Genomic DNA, 14,737 nt, shown 5'->3' with positions numbered 1-14,737 from the left:
TCCTTGCAGAGCAGCAAAGCAGTGCTTCTGAGTCTTCCACAGTTCCAGGGTTGTAATGAAGAGTTTGATCTTAAGGTCCAATATTTCTACCTGGTGCGCAGAAGTTCTAGAGGTTTCCAGAGGTGCTTTGGAATTTCCTGCCTCCCTGCCATGACCACAGCTTATTTGGGGTCACAAAAGACTAGTGTCAAACCATTTGTTGAGTGTGCCAAGGCAGATCCTTTGTGATGTGTAAGTGTGGTAGGTAACAGCTCCTCCCCCTCATCAAGTCAGAGATGGCCCATCCTGCCAACACCTATTTCCCCTTTACTCCACTGTCTGGGAGTGATACACAGAGACCATCTCCCGTTTACAACTAGTCATGTGACCCAGGGTACAGGCTGCTGGCACCAAATGGTTAGGACAAGAATCTTGTTAGGATCAGAATTGTGACCTAAAATCCAAATTTACCTTTAAAGAGGTTACAATTCCATTGACGCCAAACTCGACTTTCCCGTCTGCTGCCTATTGAAAGTTTCCACTTATTAAATGTAATGAGGGAACCCAATGATATCCAAAGGGGAAGGCAGGCCTCACATAGTGAAAAACAAATGTAGGAGTTTTTCACTACCAGGACATTTAAAACTTAAAAGTACATGTATAACTTTTAAAATACACTGCGCCCTGCCCTCTGGGCTGTGTGGGGCATACCCTTGAAGTGACTAATATGTATTAAAAAGAGAGCTTTGTGCCTGGCAAGAGGTTTATCTTGCAGGACTGAAGTGGCAGGTTAAACTGCACTCTCAGGCTGCAACGACAGGTCTGAGACATGTTTAAAAAGGCACAATTACTGCTGCAGGCTGGCTAGTAGCATTTAATATACAGGCTCTGTTACATGGAGTACAACTTTACTAGAGAATTACAAGCACATTAAATGTGCTGATTGGGTGTAAGTCAATTTTACTGTGTTTAAAGGAGAGAGCACTTAAGTACTGGTTAGCAGAGGAAAAGTGTGCAGAGTCGTTAAAGTGAACAAAAACGTGTTCAGAAAACAGGAGGGTGAAGGAAAAAAGCTTGGGGATGACTCTACAAAGAGGGCCAAGTCCAACATGCATGCAAATAAAGGAACGCATTTTCAAATTGTGCACTGCTATATGTGAGACTGCAAATTTGGTTTCCATGTGATAATGCCATTTTCAAAAACATTTTGTGAAGACATTACTTTTCAAAAGCATTTTTTATACAACAATATTGTTTTTCTATGTAGTGTACTATTTTCACCTAAACATCTTATCATAAAACGTGTCCTTTCTTTACATAATTTAATTTTATTTTGGATATAGTATCTATTTTAATTTACATATCTATTTTTATACACACACACACACACACGCATATACTGCTGTGTGCTTTCCCGTATTTTTGTCTATCTATCTAACTATCTATCTATCTATCTATCTATCTATCTATCTATCTATCTATCTATCTATCTATCTATCTATCTATCTATCTATCTATCTATCTATCTATCTATCTATCTATCTATCTATCTATCTATCTATCTATCTATCTATCTATCTATCTAGGTGACCTGTTCTCAGGACACCCCCGCGCCGCACGGCCACCAGCTGTGTGTGTGCCCCTTGCCTCACTGCTGCCCATAGCCTCGCTGTAACTGTCTCTGCGCTCCCCGCCCCTACGCCGCACTTTGCGTGCGTTGGTCTCTGCCTTCTGAATTAACCTTGTTTTGGTTCTAGTACTGTGTTTTTTTTAACTGTTTCCTTCCTCGTGTGCCCATCACTGCCCTCTATTTTAACCCGAATTGCTTTATCTGTATTCTTCCTCGTGCGTGTGTTATTTTCGCGGCATTACTGTTCAGCCCCCTGTGCCTGCCCCGCTCCCCGCTTCCTGCCGCCGTCCATCGGCCACACCCCCTTTCTGTTCTGTGCCCTCCCCGCTCCCGCCTCCCAGCTGCTCCTCCCTCCCTCCCACTTGGCCATATATGGCGACCGCACGCGCAGGTGAGTGTGACCTGTTCTCAGGACACCCCCGCGCTGCACGGCCACCAGCTGTGTGTGTGCCCCTTGCCTCACTGCTGCCCATAGCCTCGCTGTAACTGTCTCCGCGCTCCCCGCCCCTACTCCGCACTTTGCGTGCTTGTGTCTCTGCCTTCTGAATTAACCTTGTTTTGGTTCTAGTACTGTGTTTTTTTTACCTGTTTCCTTCCTCGTGTGCCCATCACTGCCCTCTATTTTAACCCGAATTGCTTTATCTGTATTCTTCCTCGTGCGTGTGTTATTTTCGCGGCATTACTGTTCAGCCCCCTGTGCCCGCCCCGCTCCCCACTTCCCGCACCGTCCATCGGCCACACCCCCTTTCTGTTCTGTGCCCTCCCCGCTCCCGCCTCCCAGCTGCTCCTCCCTCCCTCCCACTTGGCCATATATGGCGACCGCACGGCGCAGGTGAGTGTGACCTGTTCTCAGGACACCCCCGCGCTGCACGGCCACCAGCTGTGTGTGTGCCCCTTGCCTCACTGCTGCCCATAGCCTCGCTGTAACTGTCTCCGCGCTCCCTGCCCCTACTCCGCACTTTGCGTGCTTGTGTCTCTGCCTTCTGAATTAACCTTGTTTTGGTTCTAGTACTGTGTTTTTTTACCTGTTTCCTTCCTCGTGTGCCCATCACTGCCCTCTATTTTAACCCGAATTGCTTTATCTGTATTCTTCCTTGTGCGTGTGTTATTTTCGCGGCATTACTGTTCAGCCCCCTGTGCCCGCCCCGCTCCCCGCTTCCCGCACCGTCCATCGGCCACGCCCCCTTTCTGTTCTATGCCCTCCCCGCTCCCGCCTCCCAGCTGCTCCTCCCTCCCTCCCACTTGGACATATATGGCGACTGTGCGGCGCAGGTGAGTGTGACCTGTTCTCAGGACACCCCCGCGCCGCACGGCCACCAGCTGTGTGTGTGCCCCTTGCCTCACTGCTGCCCATAGCCTCTCTGTCACTGTCTACGCGCTCCCCGCCCCTACGCCGCACTTTGCGTGCGTGTGTCTCTGCCTTCTGAATTAAGCTTGTTTTGGTTCTAGTACTGTGGTTTTTTTAACTGTTTCCTTCCTCGTGTGCCGATCACTGCCCTCTATTTTAACCCGAATTTTAACCCCCTGTGCCCGCCCCGCTCCCTGCTTCCCGCCGCCGTCCATCGGCCACGCCCCCTTTCTGTTCTGTGCCCTCCCCGCTCCCGCCTCCCAGCTGCTCCTCCCTCCTTCCCACTTCGCCATATATGGGGACCGCACGTACGCGCAGCGGTCAAGCGCGCCAAAGGTAAGCCCGTCTGCGCCCGTCCGCGCCTGGACCGCGCCCAGCGCCAGGACCCCTGGCCCCCACCGATGCAAGATGACCCAAAGGACCTAAGACGCCGCCACCCTCAACGCACTCAACACCGGCCGAAACCCCGCCTGCTGCCGAGCCGCTCCCAAACGCTTCCACGGACCCTTCACCTGCACTACCTGCAAGTTCACCTGCCTCCGAACCTGCACTGCACCCGCCACGCCAAGCACCAGCAACCATCACCTCAAGTGCATCCTGCTCAACATCCGCTCCGTCCACAGACATGCCGTCAAACTCTGGAACCTGCTCGACACAGCATCACCAGACGTCGCGTTCCTCACTGAAAATTGGATGAACTCCTCCTCAGCCCCCGACATCGCCATCGCCATCCCGGATGGATACAAGATCATCAGGAGGGACCGCGTCAACCAGACTGGAGGAGGAATCGCCATCGTCCACAAGAACACCATCCGCATCACGACCGACGCCGACGACACCTTCGCCGCCGCCGAACACCTCCACTTCCAGATCCACACCGACCCAAACACGACCCTCAGAGGCACCCTCATCTACAGACCCCCGGAACCACGCACACAATTCAGCGAAGACATCACGGACTTCATCAGCCCACACGCCCTCCCCTCCGCCGACTACATCCTCCTAGGGGACCTCAACTTCCACCTGGAGAACAACAGGGACCGCAACACCGTCGCCCTGGTGGACAACCTCGCCAACCTCGGACTCAAGCAACTGGTGAACACCCCCACCCACTACGCCGCCCACACGCTTGACCCCGTCTTCTCATCCAGCAAGCACATCACCTTCAACCACTCCACCGGACTTCACTGGACCAACCACAGCTAGCTGCGTCCACTTCAGCTTCAGGAAAACCACTACCCACCACCACCCGCAACAGGTTCCCCACAGAAGCTGGAGCAAGATCACCGCCGACCAGCTCACCACATCCCTCAGCCAGAACCAACCTGCCAGCACACCGGACCCCAACAAAGCAGCCCGCAACTTCACGCAATGGCTGACAGCCTGCGCCGACGACCTTGCACAACTGAAGAACCCTCCCAGCAAACCCAGAGGCAAGAAGGCCCCCTGGTTCACCGAAGAACTCAAGGACTCCAAAAAGACCTGCCGCACCCTTGAGAAAGCCTGGATACTTGACCGGACCACTGACAACATGACCGCCCTCAAACACGCGACCCACAAGCACCACCAGCTCATCCGCACCACCAAGAAGAAATCACTGAAGGAGCGATTGGACAACAACGCCTGCAACAGCAAGGAACTCTTCAGCATCGTCAAGGAGTTCTCCAACCCCAGCACCGGCAACTACGACATCAGCCCCTCACAAGACCTCTGCGACTCCCTCACCTCGTTCTTCCACAGCAAGATTGCCGATATCCACAACAGCTTCGGCACACCATCCTCGCACCCAACCGTCGAACCAATGCACCCCACCACGACCCTCCGCACCTGGACCGCAGTGACCTCCGAAGACACAGCCCGCACGATGAACACCATCCACTCCGGTTCCCCGACTGACCCGTGATCCCACCACGTCTACAACAAGGCAGACTCCACCATCGCACCCCAACTCCGAGACGTCATCAACACCTCCTTCGACACCGCCACCTTCCCGGAGAGCTGGAAGCATGCCGAGCTCAGCGCCCTACTGAAGAAACCTACAGCGGACCCCACCGACCTCAAAAACTTCCGCCCTATCTCGCTCCTCCCTTTTCCTGCCAAAGTCATCGAGAAGATCGCCAACAGACAGCTTGCCGCCTTCCTCGAGACGAATGGATCCCTCGACCCCTCGCAGTCCGGTTTCAGAGCCAACCACAGCACCGAGACCGCCCTCATCGCAGCCACCGACAACATCCAAGCCCTTCTCGACAATGGGGAAACAGCGGCACTCATCCTCCTGGACCTCTCCGCCACGTTCGACACTGTCTGCCACCGCACCCTAGTCCAACGCCTCAGCAACATCGGCATCCAAGAGAAGGCACTGGAGTGGATCATCTCGTTCCTCGCCGGAAGAACACAGAGAGTCTGCCTCCCCCCGCTTCGATCCGAGGCCACCGAAGTCATCTGCGGCGTCCCGCAAGGATCATCACTCAGCCCCACCCTCTTCAACGTCTACATGAGACCTCTCGCAGCCATCGCACGCCAACACAACCTCAACATCATCTCCTACGCCGACGACACCCAGCTGATCCTCTCCCTCACCAGAGACCCCGACACCGCCAGAACCAGCCTCCACGAAGGGATAGAAAATGTCGCCGAGTGGATGAAGAACAGCCGCTTGAAACTGAACTCCGACAAGACGGAAGTCCTCATCCTTGGACCATCACCCTCCCCCTGGGACGACTCCTGGTGGCCCCCAGCCCTGGGCACCGCCCCCAAGCTGACAGACCACGCACGCAACCTGGGCTTCATCCTGGACTCCTCCCTCTCGATGACCAAACAAGTCAACGCCGTCTCCTCTTCATGCTTCCACACCCTCCGCATACGTCAACAAGAGGATCACGTTCAGACTCCTCACCCACGCACACAAGTCTCTCCACAACCTGGGCCCCAAGTACCTCAACGACCGCCTGACCTTCCACACGCCCAGCCGCCAGCTACGGTCCGCTAGCCTCGCCCTCGCCGCCGTATCACGCATCCGAAGAGCCACCGCCGGAGGCAGATCCTTCTCCTACCTAGAGGCCAAGACTTGGAACTCCCTCCCCACCCACCTTCGGCTGACCAAGGACCACCTCGCCTTCAGGAGACAACTCAAGACCTGGCTATTCGAGCAGTAGCAGCCCCCCCTCCCCCAAGCGCCTTGAGACCCTCCCGGGTGAGTAGCGCGCTATACAAGTGTTTTGATTGATTGATTGATTGATTATCTATCTATCTATCTATCTATCTATCTATCTATCTATCTATATTCACTGAAAAAAGTAAAAGTTAAAGTAACGTTATAGTTAGGTGAATATGTCAGTGCTAACATTAATACTTTGAACAAAACACACACTCACAAAACAAAACTTACACCCCGCCATGCACTTGTTATGACCTCACATATGACATCATGACATGTTCTATGACATCATTTATGACATCACTGATGACATCTCAAATTACTTCGGCCATGAACAGTGGGGGCTTGGCCATTGAGTCTGGACCTGCAGACCCCATTCCCTAGGGCTGTTTCTTTTTAAATAAAGAGGAGAGGAGGTCGCGTTACCCCCCTCCCCGAGTCATTATCGGACACCGGGAACCCATCCCTTGGGAACACTTCTTTAAATAAAGTGACGCAGGCTATGTGGGCCTCCTCCGCGGGGCCTGGGGCAATCTACAGAGGGAGAGGGCACATGGTCCCCCTCCCTAGGCCAATTTCGGCCCTGCTAACTCCATCCACCAGAACCCTGTGAATTTTACAGGAGATTTTTTCCCTGGGCCAAGCTTTACTATCAGGGGAGATATGCGCAGCCGGCTGCTGATTTAAGCACCTGGGACTCCAACCACCGGGCCAGGTGTGCTTAATTGGGGAAGGGGGTACGAGGACCCCCCCACCCGAGTCCGATTTCAGTCCGGTGACCCCATCTCCAGGGGCCTGACATTCTTGTTTGGGGGAGGAAGCATGCGACCACCCTCCACAGGCCGATTTTGGCTCCAGGGACTCCATCCCCTGGAGCTCTGTATGCTTATTTGGGGAGGGTGGCACACAGCTTTCCTCCTTGGGTTAATTTTGGCCCTGGGGACCCCATACTTAAGGCCCAGCATGCTGGTTACCCCTTAACCAGTCCCAAGATGTTTGCTTCTGGTTCAGGAAAGACCTGGATTGGCAGTTTGGCTGGACTGTTCCCATGAGGCACAGGGTCAAGACTGGTTTGCGTATACATGGGTCTGAACTGAGGTGGCGTAGTGAGCTAAAGAACAATGATGGATTCAACCCAGATCTGTGACTGAAGGTGAGTATCTGAAAAATTCCAGCTCTCCCTCCATCATATCCTTGACTTTACTTTGTTCGCCTTAAGTTGGCAGTGTATGCCCAGACCTGGGTCCCTTGCTCACTTTGCCACTGGATTCAAGCTAGCTTGGCTGATGAGGGGTGTTACCCCAAAACTGGTCCCAGGATGCTTCTTTCCGGTTCAGGGAAGAGCTAGCTTGGCAGTTCGGGCTGGACTGTTCCCATGAAGCACAGGGTCAAGACTGATTTGCATATAGCTGGGTCTGAACTGAGGTGGCAAAGTAAGCTACAGAATGATGATGGATTCCACCGAGATCTGTGACTGGTGGTGAGTGTCTGAAAAGTTCCAGCACTCATCTCCTTGAGTTTGCTTTGTTCACCCTAAGTTGGCAGTGTAGGCCCAGACGCGGGTCCCTTGCTCACACTGCCACTGGATTCAAGCTAGCTTGGCTGATGAGGGGTGTTACCCCGAAACTGGTCCCAGGATGCTTGTTACCGGTTCAGTGAAGACCTGGCTTGGCAATTCAGGCTGTACTGTTCCCATGAGGTACAGAGTCAAGAATGATTTGCATATAGCTGGGTCTTAGCTAAGGTGAGCAAGTGAGCTAAAGAACAATGATGGATTCAACACAGATCTGTGACTGGAGGTGAGTGTCTGAAAAGTTTCAGCATTCCATCCATCTACTCCTTGTGTCTGCTTTGGGGGAGGGAACATGCAGCCTCTTTCCGTAGGCCAATTTTGGCCTCCGGACTGCATCCCCCAGGGCCCGGCACAATTTTTATGGGAAGGGAGGTACACGACCCCTTCCAAAGTAATTTCAGCCCCGTCCCACGGGGCCTGTTGAAATTTTAATTCATGAAGGGGGGGGCATGCTGCCCTCATCATCAGGCCTAATTCGGCCCTGGGGACCTCAAACCCGTGCACCCACCATAGTGTTATTAGAGACCCGAAGCCCCTGCGGCCCCAGTCGGCTCCCAGCTTCTAATGTTACTCCCAGTTGGCAGGATCAATATTTAAATCTGTTTCCCTGCCCGTATTACTGCGTGCACTAAAACAGATCTAAAGTCCACTCCCAGCGGGCTGGGGCATTTTGAAGCTCTTGCCCGCTAGGAGCAGACTTGGTGTTTGCTCCAGCTTGGTGGGAGATTTAAAAATGCTCCCGCCATCCAAGAGCAAACCTAGGTTTCCCTGGAAACTGCTATGTCTCAGGAGTGGCCTACCCAGGACATAGCATCTGGGCTTTTCCCGGGTTGAAGGGGTCCCCAGGGCCATTAATGGCTCTGGGAAGAGGGCCTAGATGGAATGATATAAATTATTAGTCTTCCGAGGCTCTAGTACTCCTTTTAATCCGCGCTGGTCTATATATCATATAGTTCTACTGCCTTACTCCACATGGTAAAAATGTTGACACGTATTTGTAATACCTGCATTAGAAATCTTATGGTGGATACCACCCTTTGAAATGTGTTACATCCTATACAGATCAACCCCACCCACCTGTCCTCTTTCAATGGTCCCAAAGAGTACTCCCTGTTCGGTAGGACTGGATAGTAGTTCCCTTAATTCAAGCGTAAAAATATTTTTGTGACTTTTACACCAATACTTCTTCTTGAGGTCCTCACCATCTGATAGCATACATCCATACTGACCACCTAGTAGTTCATGACAATCCTGTACACCCACTTACACCCCATTAGTCAAGGACTGTGATCTTGTTATTTAATTTACTATTGTTCCTTCACCACTACATCTAGATATTCAGTTATTGGTACCCCAACCATTGTGTTTAATATAAACCTTAAAAGGGGCTTACATCCCACTCACACTTTCATTGGTTCACAAGCTCATTGACATCATACGGCTCTGCTGCCAGTAGAGATGCTTGTGTGGCACATAGTGTATTGGGAGTGCTGCAGAGCAGGCATCCCACTTCCAAACAGAAGCAGGGCACAGAAGCCGGATGCAAACGGACAGTCACCATATAGTAATGTTGTGCACCTTGACAGGGCTGTCTGAGCATGGCATTGCCATTTCATTCCCCTTTCCCTCCCGGCATGCTTGCAGCCGTATACAAGACTAGTGCAATCATTACATATTTTCATTTGCTTCATTTGAATGTGTACATTTGAATGTATGCATAAACATGCTTATACGTGTAGATATGTTTTGAATGTGTGGTGGTTAAATATGCCCTTTTATTAGGGTTCCACGTTTCTTGAGAGAAGCTTCTCTGCGCTGGGTCTCCTTTTTTAGGTTTTGCCTGGCCGTAGCACTGCAAAGCAATGCTACGGCCAGGCGAAAACCTGGTTTTAAGGAGGTTATCTGTGTTTTATGAATAATGTGTTTTTTATTAACTGATTTATTTAATGTCTGTTCTTTTTTCAGCCCGATAACGTTAATTATGATTCTGAAGTGGGCATTTAGTTTCTGCAGAATTCCATCTGGTTACAAGTAGAGACAGCAGTATTAGAGAGAGTTAGGCATAACTTTTTAGTGGAAAAGGGGCTCGCTCAACTTTTCGAGGGGGAATATTCTACTATTCAGGCGCATGAAGGAAGGCTAAGCATGATGTTAAACGTTCTTAGGTTTAGCGGAAGGTTGTGATTGTGCCCTCTGTTCCCTCGTTGTGATTCTGCCCTCTGTTCCCTAGTTGTTCTTCTCTCTCGTTGTGATTGTGCCCTCTGTTCCCTCATTGTTCTTCTCCCTCGTTGTGATTTTGCCCTCTGTTCCCTCGTTGTGATTCTGCCCTCTGTTCCCTCGTTGTTCTTCTCCCTCGTTGTGATTCTGCCCTCTGTTCCCTCGTTGTTCTTCTCCCTCGTTGTGATTCTGCCCTCTGTTCCCTCATTGTGATTCTGCCCTCTGTTCCCTCGTTGTTCTTCTCCCTCGTTGTGATTGTGCCCTCTGTTCCCTCGTTGTGGTTCTGCCCTCTGTTCCCTCGTTGTTCTTCTCCCTTGTTGTGATACTGCCCTCTGTTCCCTCGTTGTGATTCTTCCTCGTTGTGATTGTGCCCTCTGTTCCCTCGTTGTTCTTCTCCCTCGTTGTGTTCTGCCCTCTGTTCCCTCGTTGTGATTCTGCCCTCTGTTCCCTCGTTGTTCTTTTCCCTCGTTGTGATTGTGCCCTCTGTTCCCTCGTTGTTCTTCTCCCTCGTTGTGATTCTGCCCTCTGTTACCTCATTGTGATTCTGCCCTCTGTTACCTCGTTGTTCTTCTCCCTCGTTGTAATTGTGTCCTCTGTTCCCTCGTTGTGATTCTGCCCTCTGTTCCCGCGTTGTTCTTCTCCCTCGTTGTGATTCTGCCCTCTGTTCCCTCTTGTGATTCTTCCTCGTTGTGATTGTGCCCTCTGTTCCCTCGTTGTTCTTCTCCCTCGTTGTTTTTCTGCCCTATGTTCCCTCATTGTGATTCTGCCCTCTGTTCCCTCGTAGTGATTGTGCCCTCTGTTCCCTCGTTGTTCTTCTCCCTCATTGTGATTGTGCCCTCTATTCCCTCGTTGTTCTTCTCCCTCGTTGCGATTGTGCCCTCTGTTCCCTCGTTGTGCTTGCTTTTCTGCCACCCCCTGTTCCCTCGTTGTGCTTGCTTTTCTGCCCCCCGTTGTGATAGTTTTTTCTGGCCTCTTTTCCCTGTGTGTGGGGTTCTGTGTGTGTGTGGGGGGTTCTCTGTGTGTGGGGGGGGGGTTCTCTGTGTGTGTGTGGGGTTCTTTGTGTGTGTGGGGCTGTGTGTGTGTCTGTGGGGCTCTTTGTGTGTGTGGGGCTCTGTGTGTGTGGGGGGGCTCTGTGTGTGTGGGGGGGCTCTGTGTGTGGGGGGTGGCTGTGTGTGGGGGGGGCTCTGTGTGTGGCTCTCTTTGTGTATGTGTGGCTCTGTGTGTGTGGCTCTGTGTGTGTGGCTCTGTATGTGTGTGGCTCGGTGTGTGAGTGGCTCTGTGTGTGTGTGGCTCTGTGTGCGTGTGGGGTTCTCTGTGTGTGTGGGGCTGTGTGTGTGTGTGGGGCTCTTTGTGTGTGTGGGGCTCTGTGTGTGTGGGGGGGCTCTGTGTGTGTGGGGGGGGGGCTCTGTGTGTGGGGGGTGGCTGTGTGTGGGGGGGCTCTGTGTGTGGCTCTCTATGTGTATGTGTGGCTCTGTGTGTGTAGCTCTGTGTGTGTGGCTCTGTGTGTGTGTGGCTCGGTGTGTGAGTGGCTCTGTGTGTGTGTGGCTCTGTGTGTGTGTGTAGCTCTGTGTGTGTGTGGCTCTGTGTTTGTGTGTGTGGCTCTGTGTGTGTGTATGTGGCTGTGTGTATGTGTGTGGCTGTGTGTGTGTGGGTCTGTGTGTGTGTGGGGGTGCAAATGCAATAGGTCTCGCATTTGCGAGAGATTAAGCTATTGACATTGTAAATGACAGTGCCATTTATTTATCTGTTTTCAAAACCAACACATATATAAAAAAAATGTCATTTACAATGCCAATAGCTCTAACTTTGGCAAAGGCGAGACCGTTGCATTGTAAATGCTTGTTTTACTTTGGAGGGGTTCTACGCGGCTGCCTGGGCACCGCGTTTTCTGTCTGTTTTCAGATGGAAGAATGCTTTATCAGGAGGTCAGAGCTGCTGCTTTGGCATTCAGCCAACAGCAAAGCCTCAGCGCAATATAAGAAATATACAGATTCCCCCACTGTGAATACAGCACCAAACAAAACACAAAGCAAGGCAACGGCAAACATAATTGGTAATAACAATTCACTGCAAACTTCTCTGACCAGACTATGTGTTGTGGAATATCTATTGACCTGTCTGGTCGATCTTGTATACATTTCATAACTGGCTATTATTTTTTATGTTCTACCAGTATAAACACAAAAATAAAAATATATATATTTTCAAAAAAATGTGCTGTAAAGTAAATAACAGAAAATTGCACTCTTTGCTTTCTAGCAAAAACAGATTTTCCTAGCGTTAGATTCTAATCTAGAATCATCTTCAACCCCCCAAACCCCCTGCTTCTTGATTGGCTCAACCCCTCAAGCCCCTCGATATCATTTCAATGATGCTGTGGTTAAGGCCTTTACCCAATCTCTTTGTTTGTTACCGCCTGGGTTGATACTCACACACCGACTTTACCTAATCTCCCGCATTATAGTACCACCTGTTACTGCACAATATATTCGCTTTCTCAATAAATAAAAAATAACACTTTTATAAAGTTTCAGTAACTTATATTGCTCAACAGCTCACCAAGCTAAAACTTACAACAAAAAATATTACTATAAATCACCAACTTCATTTACCATTGCTTGTTTCTGTATTGGTGGCAACGGTTCCCTTGGGAATTTAAATAGGAAATCACACTTTTGCCACCCACCAACTTTTTTTCTTTGTTTTCGCATCCCGGATCAGTGTAAAAAGTTCCATACGCACAGGCACACACGCAGTGCTGTGGGTCACAGTGCACCCTGCAGTTGTACTTCCATCAGGAACATGTGCCAAGAGCAGCCGATTTCACTTGGCAGATAGTTGCACAGTGTAAAAGTGTATAATACTATATGGTGCCTGCACAAGCAAAGTGTACACCAGAGACAACAAGAAAGGGTGTTTGTTAACCCGGAGGTTATGGGTGTGTGTCAGAAACAACAAATGAGGTTGAACATTTGTTGCAGTTTTATTTAGCTGCAAACCCGACCCGAAGGTATCAGAGCGCTTTACATGAGCACCTGTTGCAGTACAGAGGGACACATTCATTTCAGGCAGGGGGAGATAAAGTGATTTGCCCGGCATCACAGGATGCTGGAGCCTCCCGCCAGGCTCGAACCTGGCTCCCCAGCGTCAAAGTCGGCCGCTCTAGCCGTTAAGCCACACTCCATGGCTGTCTTTAAGGACAGAGGCTGCCAAAGGAAGAGTTTATCTCGCAACAACTAGAGCCTGTCACTTGCTGTTGTCAGACTGGCATCAGAGCTCTTTATTAGCCCAGATAGTAGATGGATTGGCCTCCAGATGGAGGCCCAGTAGGGGCGGACCTGTTACCCTGCTCTCCTGACTGGCAGCAGCGAGCTCGCGCCACCTCTGACGCTGCCAGGCGGCACCGGCGGACGTTGGCTCGCGCGCTGCCCGCAGCCGAGCGAGCGCCACAGGAGAAAGAAAGGAGATGCGGGGATAGAAGGTTTATTTCCCACCATCTGCACAAGTTTCAGAAATAAACCGGGGCCTTGTGCCAACGCTGCTGAAACATTGTCCATGGCAGAAAGCCTCCACGCCAAGCCGCTGCCAAGAGAGGTTTCAGGGGACCGTCGGGCCAGTGTGAAGGCTACAAAGGAATATTTTATTGACAAATTGAGAAAACCACAGGCAATTCAGATGTGCTGTTTAAATTCTCCGTTTTTTTGGTCTGCGTCTATTGTATTTGTGTGGGTACCTATTTGTCCACATATGGACCTGTTTCTTTACTGAGACAGAGCTTCTCATTCTCTATCACGAGCGATGACTGTTCCACCAGTAAAAAAAGGCTTTGAGAGAAATATATTTTCTTGAAAGTTTTGGGAGGGATAATTGCCCATTTCAATCCCTTCGGTGGTCCTTAAACAAAGCCCGACTAAAGGGCTTCAGTCAATGCGACAAAACAGTAAACAAAAATATGAAAAGCAGAAATTTTGAATACATGTGGTGTCTGATTTGGAAAATTACAAACAGTTCAGTGTATGAAAATGCAAATATTTTTTTATGAAATAGAAGGTTATCATTTAGCTGATAGTAAACTCAATTACCCATTAGAAAAGAATATGATTTTCCGGACAAAGCCGCAAGTTACGTTCACACCGATACCACATTAACATTTTAATAAAAGTTTGGTGCTCAACCATCAGGTTGCTTTATGAACAAAGTACACACATGCACTGCTGCCACACTTGAATAGATTATGCTGTGCATATCTGCGTTTTAGCGTCCCATTCCACAGATTCCAACAATATGCCAAGAATTGCCATCATTATGTCAGGGTCAGCATTATACCTGGGATGAGCTACATGAATGGTGGTCAGGGAAGACATGGCTTGGCAGTTCGGTCTGGACTGTTCCCATGAGGCACAGGGTCAAGACTGATTTGCATAAGGCCATGTCTGAACTGGGGTGGCTTGGTGAGCAAAATAACGATGGATTAAACCCAGATCTGTGACTGGGGGTGAATATTTTGCCATTGTGCAACATTCCGTCCATCATCTTGTGTGTTTTGCTGTTCACCCCATGCGAATGAGGGCACACCCTCTGATGATAGCACTTGTGCTATGTGTGTGCCAGTGCTCTCTGCACAAGCATCTGTGGCCTCCTCTGTAATACCAGAGTGTCCTGGGGCACACAAAGCAGGAGGAAATGCCTGTTGCAGCCCGGGGTAGTTTGTATAATACATCGCCTGATAGGAATTGCCACCAATATGCAGGGCCAGAAATATACCAGGGTTGGCCACCATCAAGTTTGAATGCACACAATGGGCTGGATAACACCACTGTTATGTCATTAGAA

The sequence above is a fragment of the Lissotriton vulgaris genome, chromosome 5, assembly GCF_964263255.1.
Source record: "Lissotriton vulgaris chromosome 5, aLisVul1.2, whole genome shotgun sequence".
Taxonomy (NCBI): Eukaryota; Metazoa; Chordata; class Amphibia; order Caudata; family Salamandridae; genus Lissotriton; species Lissotriton vulgaris.
Note: the sequence above shows the minus strand (reverse complement) of the source record.